The sequence below is a fragment of the Barbatula barbatula genome (assembly GCF_947034865.1).
Source record: "Barbatula barbatula genome assembly, chromosome: 13".
Taxonomy (NCBI): Eukaryota; Metazoa; Chordata; class Actinopteri; order Cypriniformes; family Nemacheilidae; genus Barbatula; species Barbatula barbatula.
The window spans coordinates 4,594,196-4,609,182 of NC_136776.1; the positions used below are offsets into that span (position 1 = coordinate 4,594,196).

Sequence of the window (14,987 nt, forward strand, 5' to 3'; positions counted from 1 at the left end):
TTTATTTGAGATTTTGGGAACAAGATGGTTTTAACTGAACACTTCACTTTTAAGGAAAGAAAATAAATAAAGATTTTAGGGGTTTTAATGGGTAATGACGAGAAAATGGCAGATGGAACTATGTGGGAAGAAACTTTAGGAGCAATAGAGAGACTACTTAACTTCTGGAAAATGAGAACATTAACTTTGAAGGGGAAGGTTTTAGTTACAAATGTTTTGTTGGTTTCTAAATTATGGTATGTTTTGTACACATCTGCAATGCCATTGTGGGCTGAAAAGAAGTTAAAGAAATGTTTATCAAACTTTTTATGGGAGGGAAAGCCCCCAAGAATTGTGCACAACACCTTAATAGGGGAGATCGAAAAGGAAAAACTAAGGCTGATGGATGTGGAGCAAAGGAAATATAGTTTAAGAGTGAAAATTGTGAAAAAATACCTAGATGAAGAAAATAAAGCTACATGGAAAAGAACCAGGGGGTACTTTTTAAACAAGTGTGGTAATTCTAATCTAGGGGATCACGTTTTATGGATGAAGACTAAAAAATGGATGACAGGGATTTTACCCGAGTTTTATTACGGAATTTATGGCAGCATGAGGTAAAACTATAGGTTATATACAGTTTAACCCAAAAAGAAGGGAATGTATTCTAAACCAACCTTGTTTTTAAACAACCACATTTTAAATCAGGGCAAATCTGGGTTTTTTAAGAAATGGTGGGAGGTGGGTATCACTAAAGTCAGGGATGTGGCGCGACCAAGATGGTGGCGTGTGAACATCGCGAGGCTCAGCGTTTCTCCAGTTTTAGCATTTATATAGTGTATTTCTTGCTCATCTCGGGTCTGTTCGTTCAGAACAGTTGTGCATTTACATCGTACACCTGGCAGAAGCTTTTGGATATCGGTTAATGCATTTCCGAAAGTTTTATCAGCAACATTCAACTCGTCCCTGAGATCGCCAGAACATCGGATGCTACGCACCCCACACGGCCAGGCGGAAGTGCTCGCCAGCGGCGTCGAGATCGTAAACAAAGGTGGGGAAGTGCAGAGGGCTAAGAGCTAGGCTAAAGCTAACACCTCACCAGCTCTCTTTACCCAGCGTTTTTAATGGGATGGCTGTTGAACGTTTTTCCAGTTTTAAGTTCCTGGGGACTCCTATTTCAGAGGACCTGTCCTGGACCACCAACACCTCATGCCTGGTCAAGAAGGCTCACAAGCATCTCTTCTTTCTGAGGATACTGAAGAAGAACCAACTGTCTTCAACTATCCTGGTAAACTTCTATCGCTGCACGATAGAGAGCATCCGGACCAACTGTGTCACAGTCTGGTACGGGAACTGTTCTGTTGCTGAGCGCAAGGCACTGCAGCGGGTGTTGAAAACAGCCCAGCGCATCACAGGGACTACACTTTTTCCCATTGAGGACATCCAGAAGAAACACTGTCTGCGTCGAGCTCGCATCATTCTCAGGGACTCCTTTCACCCCGCTTATAGACTGTTTACTCTCCTGCGTAAGAACCCTCATACCTTAAATTTTAATGCTGCTATAACATCTTTTACATTGCACTACAAGGCTGCCATGCATGACTGAACTGTACAAACCAGTACCTCATGTTATCTGCTCTACCGGACTGTTTACACACACACAGCATCATTTGCACTAATGTGGCCTAATGGTTAGAGCGTTGGGCTTGTGATCAGAAGGTTGCCGGTTCTAATCTCAGTGCCAGCAGGTCATGACTGAAGGGCCCTTGAGCAAGGCACCTTACCCCTGATTGCTCTGCAGTAATGTGCCACTGTATAAAACTACTTGTAAGTCGCTTTGGATAAAAGCGTCTGCCAAATGAATAAATGTAAATGTAACTGCATTTACTCATCTATTGCACTGTAACTTCAATAATTGCATGCACTTACTCATCTTCTGGACTGAAACTTATTAGCTGCATAACTCATCCACTGCACTGTAACTTCAACAACTGACAACAACTTTAGTCACTTGCATTATTGTATATTATACTTTCATAGCCACCTGGGACCCGTTTCAGAAAGCAGGGTAAGTGCAAACTCAGTGCAAGTTAACCCCAGAAAACGGGATACTCTGGGTTTTCAGTTTCAGAACGCGAGGTATATCAAACCTGTGACGGCGGGGTAAGTCAAGCCCGTTTCAGAAATCAAGGTATCTTATAATTAGAGTGAGTAACCATGGTAACCTACTCTGTGAACCTAACCTGGTCAGGAGCAGGATTTATTTCACTAACCCGGGGTTTGTTACAATCTCCGCCCCTTTTAGAAACGCGAGCGGTGTTGAAATTGCCTTCACCGTTTGTTTTTTCAATCGTTTTCCTTAATCAGACCTGTTAATAAGACCTGTATAAATTAATGTTAAACAAACTTAAAGCACATACAATGAAGTACCTCCACCGGTCAACAGGGGCAGCAGACGGAAGACAAATGGTAAACTGGAAGTTACCGGTTACATTTCTCTGTCTGTGTTGCTTGTGTGCAAACAGTAAAATGGTATGAGCAGGGGCCTGTACCATGAAGCTGGTTTAGGTGGCTAGCCAGCTATGTTTCAGTTTAGTTTGTGCCAACCGTGGGTTTTAGGTACCATGAAAGTAGCTCGGCTTTAATCGGTGTTCGTTGCCATGGTATCTTACGCTGCACGGCTAACCTGCTCCGAGGCAGGCTATGTTTTGTATTCGAGATCTCAGACTGATGTTTGACCAATCAGCTGTGAGCAAAGAAACATAAAGGTGACGTAACTAATTCCCAGCGGCTGTTCTCTGTTGCAATGGCTTCACCTTTTCTCCCAAATCCTGTGGACATCTCCGCGCAAATTGTTAGACGAGCACTTCGTAGAGAAAGAGTTTTTAGGGACAGACAAAATCCCCTTGACTTTCCTGATAGTTACTTGTACGAAAGATACAGATTTTCTGCGGAAGGAATATCTTGTCTTTGCGAACTTCTTGAGCCTCACATAACAAATGTGACTCATCGAAGCCATGCCCTTACTGTACCGCAAATGGTATGTATTGCGTTGCGTTTTTTTGCAAGTGGTACATACTTGTATGTGGTCGGTGATGCAGAGAATCTAGGGAAAAACATGGTCTGTCGGACCATTCGCAAGGTGGTCCTCGCTCTGCAGGGGTACATAAATAGCTTCATTGTGTTCCCTGGACATTTATCCACCATGTCCATAAAAGAGGGCTTTTATAAAGTTGCCGGTAAGATATCTTGATAGGGTGACATCACATGAACAAATTTAACCTTTCACGCTCATTTTTTTGAATGCTCATATTTCACACTTCGAAATCTATTATACAATAGTATGCGGTAGCTACCTGTTAGGAATGGTTTGAAATATATATTTTTCATTCCTATGATAGGATTCCCTAGAGTCATAGGAGCAATAGACTGCACACATGTTGCAATCTCCACAGCGCTAGGAGAACATGAAGCAGATTACGTGAACAGAAAGTCCTTTCACAGCCTTAATGTTCAGGTAAGGCTACTATAAAGCCTTTGTGAAAATATTTTTATTTGCATCGAGATCAATCTTTAAATAAATAGTAACTAACAGATAGGACAATTACTGTACATTTCACCTGCAGATGACTTGTGATCATGAATGCATGATCACAAGCTTGGATTCCAAACGGCCTGGCTCAGTGCATGACTCACGCATTTTCGTGAGTCTATTTTGTGTCAGCGCTTTGAGGAAGGCAAGTAAAATTTGGAACAGTACACTTTAAAGTTTAAATGTTAATAGCAATACTTAAACAATTTTCCCCTTTTCTGTTCTATGACAGGGCTTTTTGATGGGCTGTTGGTAGGAGATAGAGGTTATGCATGCCAGAGGTTTTTGCTAACTCCCTATCCTGACCCTCAGACAGGGCCACAAAACCGCTTCAATGTGGCTCTCAGTAAAACCAGGGTCAAGATCGAGATGACCTTCGGCATCCTTAAGGCACGCTTCAACTGCCTTAGGCGTCTAAAAGTGTCACCAGAGCGGGCATCACAGATAGTGGCTGCATGTGCCATTCTGCACAATATAGCCACTATCAGAAAAGAGCGAGAACCACCACAAAACCAGCTTCTCCCTGATGAAATTGACCCCATCACACTTGACCACCCAGCTGGCGCAGCTGTCAGAGATGCAATCACAACACAATATTTTACTTAATAAAAGCACACTTCACTGCAGATAGGTCTCAAACTGTTTTATTGGTCATGTGGAGGAAGAAAGAGAGCAAGAGAAAATTACATTAATAAACAATCAAAGTGTTCATACTAAAGGGTTGTTGCGGAATTTTCTTATTCCTTAATCAAGGTGAGTTTTAAACACTTTAGACCAGTGGTTCTCAAACTTTTTTGGTCATTCCCCACTTTAGACAAGGGGGAATTTTCAAGCCCCACCTGCCCCCATCGCCCCAACACAATGCTAATGAAATGCGCAACAAGCTTAACATGTTCCAATTTATTGAACTAACAAGTAGTATCAGAGTAGCAAGTTGTATCTAAAATAGAAACTATATACATCAAATAACAGAAAGTTCTAAAATAAAGAAAATAAAAGTGCAGCTGTGTCATAATAACTTTCATGAAATAAAAAAATAGAGAAAATAAAAGTGCAGCTGTGCACTATTAATTTCAAAAATAGAAAAGATATAAAAGTGCCATTTTGAAATCTGTAAAAAAAACATTTAAATATGGCTGCGAAAGTTTGTTCCGTTACAATTAATATGCTGATGTCATGTTATTTTGGCACTTCGGTTCCAGGTTACGTTTTTCTCGGGGTCTCATATCTAATGTTCTTTTAATATAGACTCCATGTAGACTAGTAATGATTACCCCTTTAATCTTTCCATGGCGACGCGTCATATTTGTCACGTGACACACCGCAGCCACACCTTATGACAGATCGCCTTAATTTCTTTTTTATTTCAAAATATTCACAAACTTGCTTACCACGTCATCAACTGTCTGATATTCCGATTCTCAAAATGTGTAAGTGAGTGTGGTCATTTATATATAATCTTGATCTACGTGAGACGGGTGCAACCATGTTTCTTTGCGACGCAGTTCAGAGAGTTTTGTCTGTCATCAGTTTCTCCCGAAATACATGCAAGAAAGGTGAACTCCGAGAACTTTAACTCTTGTCAACTTTATAGTTACTTCCACTATGTCTGTCTGATGTGAATAACACACGTCGTCAAATTATATAGATTGTTATTGCTGCTTCCACAGACACGAGTGTGTATCTTACAAACTCCAAATGTATTGTTTTACTTGTGCTTATGTGTATTGAAATGGCTGAAACCTAAAATAAACATTATTAGGTTGAAAACACTGCATAGTTTTGGTATATGACAGCGCTGAGCTCGTCCGTCTCTGGCTCAGCGCAAACCAACGCGCGAAAGCACAATTTGAATCTGGCAGTCACTGAACATTCTTAATCTCATATCTGGGACCGTATTCTCAGGGGCACGGAAATAATATCCCATATATGGGACCGACCCGGATACCGCTCAAAAGGTTAACAATTTCTGTAGCGAGGTAGGAAGGAAGAGAGCCGGGATTCGAGGCCGGTGCGTGAATGATAACGAGCGTCAGCTGAACGCGCACCGTACTATTGGTTTGCGGCACCAGTGTAACAAAGTTCCATGAAGGGAAGGAAGGAGGCGGGAACCGGCGAACATTTAACATCTTTAATCAAATCAAATAAACAAGGACGTAAACGACAAACACAATTTCCGGGCCCGGTCCTCTCTCACTGACGGTCCGGTCTCTCGTCCACTTATGGTTCACGATCCCCTCTGTGATACCAGACCAGTGCGAGTACAGCTCGTTATCATTCACGCACCGGCCTCGAATCCCGGATCTCTCCCCGCCTACCTCACTACAATTTTATTTGTAACGATGAATACAAAATGCCGGAAGATTTGATCTCACGTTTCCATATGAGGCATAAAAAGGAACATTTCCTCCCGTTCGGCGCGCCCCACCTGTCACGTCTCTATTCCCCACCAGTGGGGCGCGCCCCACAGTTTGAGAAACGCTGCTTTAGACAAATGCAACACACAGAGAGCATGAGTTACCTTGCAAGGTATTTTATATTTTATTGACATTCAGTCAGCATCACAAGCATGGTGCAGAGAGAAGGTACCCTCCTTCTCACTTACAGGGCTTTTATATGATCCAAACATGACACCCCTTCTTCTCCCCCACCCCTGAGCAAGAACGTATCTTTGGTAACAAAAAATGTGTTGCCATCCCTTATCTTCACCAGAACCTCTTGGTCTTTGCTCAAGGGTAAAGGAGCTGAGTGGTCTGCCACGTAGCAAAACATTTCTCAGGAATTTAAGAACAACAAGATAGACAGTCTTGAATAAATTTTTACAGAGATTAGCATGAAGAAACCCACGTCACGAAAATTTCCATCACATTCCCATCTTTTATCATATATGATAACCAAAATCTTTATGCCTCATCCTGCAAAATGAGCACTGCCCTTTCTCCTACAGATTTCATAGGCCGTTGTCATCGTACTCAATAAATTCCCCTTCCGTGAGATCGATGGTCTGCACCATGAACCTTTGTTCAATAGCAGCCATGCTCCCTAATAGTATTTTATTTTAACAGTTTTGAAAACAGTAAATTAAACATGGTAACATAATTATAAGAAATAACAATCCCACTAGAATGGGTAATGCCACCTGCATCAGCCACGCCCCCCAACCTTGGCTATTCCACCATTTCAACAGACTGTTAGTCATATCATCCGGTTCCCTGATTGCATTCTTCATGTGTTTTATAATGTCTGTGACATTATCAGCATAATCCGGAATATAGAAACAACAACTGACCCCGAGCATTTTGCACACACCGCCTTTCTCTGCGGTGAACACATCTAAAACTAACCTACCGTATAAAACTACTTCCCTCATCTGTGCCATCTCCTCGCTCAATAGACCCAAAGCTTTTTCAGTCGAGTTTGCCAATGCTAAAACCTGCCAATCCGTTCAATTTTGTCATGCTTATAGCTCCACCAAGACCTCCAAAAATATATCACAGGACAGTGCCCTGTGGGGACGTCCAGGGGTCCATCAGCCATGCCCCTTCATAGGTACTGGGCATGCTGTTAACGTCGAGCAAATCTCTTTTTTCTCTGATTTTTCTAGGTGCGTAGGCAGCTGCTCCTACGGACAGGAGAGCTGGATAACAGCAGCCTGTCCATCTCACGGGCAGTCTGTTGAATGCTCTTTCCCCACAGACCCGTACTACGCCACTTAGGCCTACCTCGTCCTCTGAGAACGGGCAGGTGAAATTCCAACTATTAAATGAACAATTTGGTTGGTTATCATTGGTTTTCACTATGTTTTTGCATTCTGATGTTCCTATGAGTTGCCCCCCTTTCGCTCTACACAGGCAAACATGTATTTTGGGGTGTATATTCAGAGGCCTGGTGTCAAAACTGTTACTGTACTTACCACCTGGTTCTTTGCAGTCTGTCTTTCGTGCCGCCTCTGCTTCGTTGGTGCTGTTTGCAACTGTCAACAGGGTGGTGGCTTTGCAGGGTAATTGACCCTTTAGCCTCTTCCGGTCCTCTAATTTCACAAGACTAACTTTCCATGCCTGCTCGAGTTGCATACACCACCAACAACTGTCATTCACTCCAACCTCTTTCTTTTCTCCAATATTGCCTTTCTCATACCTACGTTTGTCTCTCCTGGGTCTATCCATGTTCTAGCCTCTACTTCTTGTGCCTCTTCTTCTGCCTGCTCTGCGGCCTGAAAATTCCTTGGCTGCACTGATATCTGAACCTTCTGACCTGTGTCCTTTATCTCCTCAATCTCATACACCAATACTGACCTGCTTAAACCTTCATCACCTGCTCAACCTTCGTCACTTTCCATATTCTTACTCTCATTTGTGAAATTGCTCCCGTTCCCTCATAATTAAAATTTTCTGAGTTAGAGCTAGTCTCAAACTTTCTCCTTTGCCTTTTTATTTGGCCGTCCCAGGGGACATAATGGCCCACATTTTAAATTTTGTTGCCTTATCCACAACATCACCTGAGGTACACGTACCTCTACACAAATACATATTTGTTCCCCAGTACCTAGCAGAATTAGGGTAACACTGTCCCTCCCCATACCATTTTATTAAACTTGGAATATAGTGTTGCACAGAAACAAAATTCTATAATCTCTAATTTCTCTGGGTTCGATGCGTCCCCGACTCGAACAGTTGATTCCCTTTGCGAGCACCAATAGTGCCCCTCCTGTCAACAACACCATATCGAAATCGAGAAACAAAAAAGCCATAGCCGATACGAGGTTACCGTGTGAACAACTCGTAATTAACTATGTTTGGGGTAAGACCACATCATTTACTTTCGACCTATGCGCTGTCATAAATTGTGGGGGAAAAAATAGCTCATGGAGTGGGTACAACATATATATATGTATGGATGGGAATATGGACAGTGTTTGTAAGGCGTACCAGTCTAGGCAAACCTATAGGGGTGAATGGTGTCCATCATGGAATAAGGTAATAGCATATACCGGTGGTTGGACCCCGGAAGAACCTAGCCTTTGGACCCGTACCTCGGCAAAATTTGATTTCAAAATGCAAAGAGATTACAGTGCAAGTCAAAATCCACTCACCCTTTCAATATCCACCAGAACGGGATCAGCCAATTATACAGGGGAGTTTTTCCTTATAATGGGGGTGCACAGCCCAGGAACAGATAAAAAAGCAGTAATAAAATTTGTTGTGGACAGTTCACCTGAGGAGGAAAGAAATGGGACAGTAGCTGAGCCATTATCGGTAGGACAAAAGAATGGAGTGGTAGAAATAGATTACACCATGTTAAAACCAGAAGATATGATAGAAAGAGCCACAGGATATGGGGAAAATAATTTGTGGCTGGAATGGATAATTACCACAGCCAGAGAACAGAGCTTAGATGATTGTGTAGGATGTGCTAATGCAAGACCCCATTTATATATTGAACCAGCCCCGTTGTACCAAAATGATACGTGGGGCTATGAGTGTATGTTGGCATTGACACGGATGGCCAGTCCAAAAAATTGTACCACATTGGCAGCAATATTCCCACCAATAACCAACCTTTCACGGGCAGGTCCATTTACACCAAAGAAAGCAAATTATACCTGTTTTGATATTAAACGTCAATCACCAACCAGCAACCTGGGGGAGATAAACAAGGAGTGGTGTGATCAGATAATAGTAGATAATGGGACTAAAATAGGCACGTGGGCTAGGGCAGGTTTGTATTATTATTGTGGAGATCGAAGATTATTTACTAGGATACCTGAGAAGGCAAAGGGAGTGTGTGCTTTGGTAAGACTGGGAGCCCCAATAACTCTGATAGGTGACAGAGCAGTCAGAACGGAAACCGTGAATTCAGCAACATTGACAAGAAGACGTAGGAGACACATCATTAAACAGAGAGCAATAGGTTCAAGTGTAGATTTATCATTAAATAGTCCGACATATATTAATGCGATAGGGATTCCCCGAGGTGTTCCAGATGAATATAAGCTAGCGAACCAAGTGGCAGCAGGTTTTGAGAATATACCCATAATAGCTGCTCTTTTTCCAGTCACCCCAAACAAGAATGTAGATAGGATTAATTATGTGCATTATAATGTGATGAGATTAGCAAATATGACAAGGGATGCCGTAGATGGTTTAGCGGAGCAGCTAGCACCAACTTCACTGATGGCTATACAGAACCGTATGGCTCTGGACATGCTGTTGGCAGAGAAAGGAGGAGTATGTGTTATGTTTGGTGATCTTTGTTGCACTTACATACCTAATAATACTGCCACAGATGGATCAGTGACGAGGGCATTGGAAGGTTTGAAAACTTTGTCTATAGAAATGAAGGAACATTCAGGAGTAAATAATCCTATTGGAGATTGGCTAGACAAAACATTGGGAAGATGGAAAGCAATAGTAATGTCTATTGTGATGTCCATAGGGGTATTTGTAGCAATTTTGATTACGTGTGGTTGTTGTTGCATTCCTTGCCTTAGATCACTGTGTAATCGTTTAATAGTTTCAGCTATTGAGAGACCGGAAAGCCCCAAACCATTTAATATGCCATTGTTATCTAGCTATACTGACGACACGGAGGACCAAGAATTTTGACCTCTTTCGAGGTCAAGAGAGGGATTATTGGGTTTACGATGTTCTATGTATTATAAGTTTATGTTTACTGTTGTTTTACTGTTAAATATAATGATATGAGTATGTCCATGCTGTGCTGGGTTTTTGTCTTGAAAACTAGTTGGCAGAAGTGTGAAACACGAGCTCTGAGGTATGCAGAAGCAGGGTCTCAGATAACAAGTGTGTGAGTGTATGTGTGTGTGCGTCAATCGCATCTTTCGGCAGGACAGCTATTTTCAAAATGTTTTGCAGGGACCAATGGTTGGGGGAGAATGGAGTCTGATTTACATGTCCCGAGGTGATTGGTTCCGGAGGATTGAACGCCCGCCCAATGAAGGGGAGGAGCCTGAAGAGAGAATCGACGTCACATATATTATAAATATCTGTAACCCGGAAGTGTGTGTTCAGTTGGTCGCTCATGTATATGTTGAGAGACAACCCCAGCTGGAAAGAAGCTTTTACATCTGATAATAAATTCTACTTAAACTTATTGGGAAAAACTGTCTCTTTGACTTTTCTTCAAATTTTTGAACATGCAGGACTCAAGCAAAAAAGTCCGTTAATGGACACAGAAGGCAATTCAACTTGCAAACAAAGGCTGGTTTCAGAAGATTTCCGGCCAGATGCTCTTGCAGAGAGCAGAAGACATTAACATATTCTGTTTTCTGTATATAATGTGTGTGTGAAACTTTCTTTTGTGTTGTTGACTGGACTCGTATGGAGACGGCAACAAACCATCGATGTGAAGACCTTTTAAATCTGATGAATAAACTTTTAAAACAGTTTGTTCCCCTCATCCTTCCAAATTTTGAACACGCAGGACTAGCAAAGATCTTTGAGTCCTACAAATGGTGACCTCAGACGTGATTTGGAACAAGGGGACACGGTTTGGAGAATCGATCTGAGAGACCACCGTGAGGCTGAGACAGACTTAACACAAAAGACCGCGCGGCATAATTAAAGGTAAGCAGAAACCTGTTTATTCAAATTCTGCCATTGACTAAATCTAAATTATTCTGTGTTAAGATGGGCAACGCCCTCGGTCAATATAATAAATAATTGATTAAAAGAGGGAAAAAAAGTCAGATTTAAAAGGTTTGTTGGGAAAGAAGTCCCGTGATCGGCGTATCACAAATTCTGTTGGGAAAGAAGTCCCGTGATCGGCGTATCACAAATTCTGTTAGGTTTGAGTCCTTCGGCCAAGAGAGCCGTAAATCCTGTTGGGAGAAAGTCCCGTGATCGGCGAGTCACAAATTCTGTGTTCAAATTGTCAACTGTAAATGTGAAAGAAACGTATATTGTGTGTTCGACTGAATGCGTGAAGTTGAAATAATTGTATGAAAATGCTTGTTTGATTGTGTGTTTATTTCCGTAGTGTAAAATTTAGTGAAAGATTTATTTAGATAAAAATTGAGTTTCAAAAAGAGTGTGATGAATATGGGTGTCCACCGGTATTGATGCAATGGAAAAATATCACAGATATGTTTTAGCGCAGACTGAGCCTAAAGACAGAAAACAAAGACAGAGAGAAGTAGAGAAATGTTGGATAACTTTGTGTGAGGATTGTGCATGGAACAAAAAAGCTGAAAAGTTGAAAGTACCATTGGCGCCTAATATTAGAAATATGGAAAAAAGGCCCATTGTACATTGATTAGACATGGAAATGACAGAGAAAAAGCCAAGTGGTATAATGCAGGTAAACGAAAAAATGAAGAGAGGAAACTAGAAAAACAGTTAAGAAAGTGGACTCAATTTGCTCTCATAGCAACAGCTCTCTCACCAGCTAGGAATAGAACAAAGTTTCAGAGACTGTAGAAAGACAGGAAGTGCAGAAAGGAAGCAATGAGTGTAAGTCACCAGCACCGCCCCCGGAGAAGTACAACCCACTTTATCCAACCCTCAGTCAGCCCCCACCATACGCTCCACCAAATTCAACTCTCAGCAAACAACAGGTTATGGTTGAAGTAAAAGAGGGGATCCTAGATTGAAAAGTGAAGGAGTTTGAGGAGCTTAGACAAAAGGTAGAAGACCTGAACCAAGTAGTAATAGAAGACTTACGTGCCGCACGAGATCAGGTAGATCAGTCAAGGCGCATCGAAGCAGAACACATGGAGCCTCTAGAGGGAGACGTTGATAGTGGAGAATGTAGCAAAGGAGAAGGCAGTGTACGAGTGTCCACCCCTTTAAAACAAATGAATAATGATATAGTGCATACAGTGCGTATTGAAGGAACAATGGTGATGGATGAAGAACCTATAGCGAAGCGGACTAGAGGAAGAGAAAGGGAACAACATTTGACAAATTTTTCAATCGGACACAGGGAACACAGCCCCCCACCTCATGAACAACAGCAAAGAGAACAGGCTATGAGTCACCATGCAGAACAATTGTATACAGGGCTACAAGCGCCATTATTGGCAAAAAGGACAGGGGTGCAGTACCAGCCTTGATCACACAGCGACATGACCGCCATTGCTAGTAAGCTTCCACCTATTACATCAGGAGGTTCTAGGTGGTTGAGTAACCGCCTTGAGTCATGGCACCGTTTTGGCTTTGGGTGACATAAGGTTTCTGTTGGGTCAGATTTTGACAGCCTCTCAAATGGGTAGTTTTGAACTCGAAGCCCAAACCCTTAGAGCGCCAAATGACACAACCTTTTCAGGAGTGCGCACAAGCATGGGCGTTGCACTTAGACGATTGTATCCATTGCCGCCCACCGTATACCAAAACATCAAGTTTTGCAGAAAGCCAGGTGAGACGGGTGCTGCTTATTATTTCAGGTGTGCGGCTGAGTGGGAACAGATGGTGGAAGAAAATAGTTTGAACAACCCTATCACACGAGACATATTTAGAGCAGCAGTTATGGCAGGTGCCCCTAATGGCGTTAAACGAGTGATGGAAAATAACCCTGACATTCCAATTGCCAGCAACGAGGTATGGGAGAGACATTTAGTCCACCACACAGATAGGGCTGTAGAAAAAGCAGGCACGGAGGAACAAGAATTAGAGAAGGTAAAGACACTGCTGTTGAAATTGCAGTTGGAAAAGGCCAAAAATGAGGGGGGGACAAAAAAGAGTAAGCAAATGCCACAGCAATCTCATCAACCACCCTCTTACCCATATGAAGGCCCACTGTGGCGGTAGTCAGGTTCTCTGGGGGGGGTAGAAAACTGGCCTAAGACAAAACCATTTAAAGTAGAAGTGGCAAATCAATGCTTATCACACTCGTTCCTTTTCTCCAGCAATGCTCCCATTCCTCTTTTGGGCAGAGATCTGTTGATAAAATTAGGGGCTAGTATTCTGTGTTCGGCAAAAGGGGTTATAGTAACTTTTCCAGATGGTACAACTATTAACTGTTCCCTCTCAGGTAACACGACAGACAGCCAGTGGATGCTGACCTCATGTGGTGAGGAGGAGGCAGCTGACCTTTACTGGGTAAAACTAGATGATGGCCCACCGTGGGGCACAGCAATGGAATTGTATAATAATTACCGATCATGGATTTCCACGTTAGACATCTATTTACCCCCAATAGACCCATTACATTGTACATTGTTTTATGACAGAAATGACATAACCAATTATGAAGAAATGTTTCAGGAAGTGGAGGGCGACAGATGGTATTGGAGGGAGCAGGACTTTTCGTGAGTAAAGAAGGAGTGGCAGCTCCAGTGAAGCTGACAGAAGAGCAGTTTAAATGGTATGAGATGGCAGACACAGCAGCACCTCACATATCGTTAGCCTTACACCCAAGCCATGAAGCCAGGGAGCTAGGTAAAATTACAAAAATACTACTGGTCACCCAGGATTGAGAGCCCACAGAGAAAACAAATGTTAAATATTCACCTAAGAACAAAGCCTATTGGATAGGGGGTTATACACGAGACACTGGAGTTCTAGAGCATGAGCAGGTTTCTAGATTCCATGGCAGAGAGCTGTCAGATAGTGAAGGGGCAGCAGACATCATTAAAATTTTACCTGAGGATCTTTGGTCCCAGGGACCAACAGATGTAGGTTTTTGTAATATGTCTCCAGTTTACTTTCAGCTGAAAACACCTGACCCCATCTGGATTCCACAGTACCGCAACAAACCTGACGCGGACGAGGGTGTGGCCGCAACAGTAAAAGGTCTCCTAGAGAGGGGTGTTATTACACCATATAAATCTAGGTGGAACACACCTATTTTTCCGTTGCCGAAACCAGGCACGAATAAGTACAGGTTGGTACATGATTTGAGAGCAATCAATGCTGTTGTGGCTACACCATCGTTGACAGTACCAAATCCATATACTGCTCTTTCAATGTTATCTCCAAACCATAAATGGTTCACGTGTATTGATCTAGCTAATGCATTTTACTGTATACCCATTGCAGAGGAATGTAAGGCTTGCGTGGCATTTACATATAGGGGTTGTCAATATTCTTACAACAGGCTACCCCAGGGGTTTGTTTTGTCCCCTGGGATTTTCAATCACGCACTGAAGCAACAGTTGCAGGATTGTAGTCTGCCGGAAGACTGTGTGCTGATCATGTATGTTGATGACCTACTCCTGGCAGCCACCACAGAACAGGCATGCCTGGAGGGGAGCCAGCTTGTGTTACAACAGTTTAAAGTAAGTAAGGAAAAGCTGCAACTATGCAGACCTTGTGTTACATTTTTGGGTCGCATGATCACCCCACAGGGGTCCACGCTTACTGCATCACAAAGGAAAGGTATTTTGAGTCATCCAAGGCCAACTACGGTAAAAGAAATGTTGTCATTTTTGGGTCTCACGGGCTATAGTAGACACTAT

General features: G+C 42.5%; 1 pseudogene across 1 annotated transcript; it reads left to right on the plus strand.

The window, feature by feature from the left end:
* Nucleotides 1–2,785: 2,785 nt before the first annotated feature.
* LOC306903122 (putative nuclease HARBI1) lies at nucleotides 2,786–4,177 on the plus strand (annotated as a pseudogene). Its single transcript has 4 exons — nucleotides 2,786–3,218; nucleotides 3,381–3,496; nucleotides 3,606–3,716; nucleotides 3,804–4,177. The product of its transcript is annotated as a putative nuclease HARBI1 (transcript).
* The last annotated feature ends 10,810 nt before the right edge of the window (nucleotides 4,178–14,987 follow it).